This window comes from Arachis hypogaea, chromosome 5 (genome assembly GCF_003086295.3).
Source record: "Arachis hypogaea cultivar Tifrunner chromosome 5, arahy.Tifrunner.gnm2.J5K5, whole genome shotgun sequence".
Taxonomy (NCBI): domain Eukaryota; kingdom Viridiplantae; phylum Streptophyta; class Magnoliopsida; order Fabales; family Fabaceae; genus Arachis; species Arachis hypogaea.
The window spans coordinates 88,635,828-88,637,844 of NC_092040.1; positions in this window are offsets into that span (position 1 = coordinate 88,635,828).

The following is a 2,017-nucleotide window of genomic DNA, read 5'->3' on the forward strand; positions in this document are numbered from 1 at the left end:
AAGCCAAAACTCACTAGGGTTTGTTTCAGAAATCCCCAATCCACTCTATCGTACGCTTTCTCCAAATCAATCTTAAAGGCCAGGGTGCCTTTCTTTGACTTTGTCTTTTTCATGAAATAGAGAACCTCTTGTGCTACAATGATGTTGTCTGGGGTTCCTCTCCCCGGGATAAACCCTCCTTGAAGGGGCCCAATAATCTCTTTGAGATGGGGACGAAGTCTATTGACCAGGACCTTCGTTATAACTTTGTAAACCACATTACAGAGACTAATTGGTCAGAAATCCTTCATGGAAACTGGGTTTTCTACCTTCGAAATAAGAACCACAAGAGTTTCCATCATTCTTGGATCCATATCCAAACCAGAGAACGCATGACGAACCATAGTCCAAATATCAAAACCAACAATCTTCTAGTATTCTTTAAAGAAGAAAGCCTGAAACCCATCAGGGCCCGGCGCCTTAAAAGAATGCATACTGAAAACAGCTGACTTAACTTCTTCCAGAGTAACTGGGCTGTGAGGCTACAACAGGCTTCATCATTCAGGGAAGGCAGCGGCACATCACCAAGACAACCTAAGTCTACATCCTCCGACTGGCAGAATAGGCGTTTATAGAAGGATTCAGCTTCCCTTCTAAGGACATCCGGGTCCGTTTCCCACACCCCATCTTGAAGAAAGAGACCATGAATCTTATTATGCTTTCTCCGCACAAGAGTCTGGACATGAAAGAACTTGGTATTTCTATCCCCAAATTTTACCCACTGCTCTCTGGATTTTTGAAACCATAGAAGTTCCTCCTGCACAAGCGTGTTATTAAATTCCTCAATCAGCTGTTTTTCTTTTTGCCGCATAGACAAATCTTCTATTACTTCAAGTCGCTTCTGAAGGAAATTAATCTGTCTCTCCAATTTGCATGTCCTAATGAAAATGTTGCCGAACACTTTAGAATTAAACTCCAAAGAGTTCTTCTGCACTTCTGAAAGCTTGCCATGCATCTCTCTGTAGCTAGCCTGCCATGACTGGTTCACAATATCTCTGTACCCCGGATGAGTTACCCAAGCTGCAATAAACCGAAAATGTCTATTCTTTTTCGGTTGGGGACGACCTGTACAGCGTACTAGGATAGAACAATGATCAGACTAAAGTCTATTTAAAATTTCTGCGTAAGCCTCTGGAAAGAGAGATAGCTAACCACTATTGATACAAACCCGGTCAAGTTTTTTCGCTACCTCAACACCATTTTTAACCCTTCTGTACCAAGAAAACTGTCTTCCAATAGTCTTCAAGTCAAACAGATTACTATCCCCTAGAGAGGCAGCAAGCCGATCTGCATGACGACTCGAGAAGAGGCAACCCTTAGATTTATGAGAGAATAATACTTCATTAAAATCACCAAGAACAATCCATGGCCCGCAGAAAGACGAAGACTGAGTAACAAGATAATCCCATAGCAGAACTCTGGTATTAAATTGAGGACTACCATAGATACCACTGCACCTCCAAATCACATTATTTACCTGAACCTCAACTGTAACACACTGATCGAAATCACTGATCGAAAGCATCAACCCATTTGCAGTGAACACCCTGTATTGCAGAAAGGAACCAGATACCCTCCTTATGTCCTGACGCCTCCACTATACCAATAGGGAGATAACCAAGTCTGTCCCAGAACAATTTCAAGTGTGGAAAAGGATAGTGAGTTTCAACCACAATAAAAATTACAGGTTTAAATTTCCTAACCAGCTCTTTACAATTCACCCGGGCTAACTTATTGGAAGCACCCCTAATATTCCAAGCTATTATATTTAAACTATCCATAATATAAAATATAAAAATATAAAACAAGGAAATCAAAGTGCTTCACCAACCTCAAACCGAGGCTTGCCCAGCAGAAGTGACTCCCGTGACCTTCAGGTTTGCCGGATCTCCATGGAATATCTCTTTAATCCCGCCTACCGACGCAGTAACAGCCGGCAATGCGCCTTCCTTCTCCAATGGAACCGCCACGGTAACAC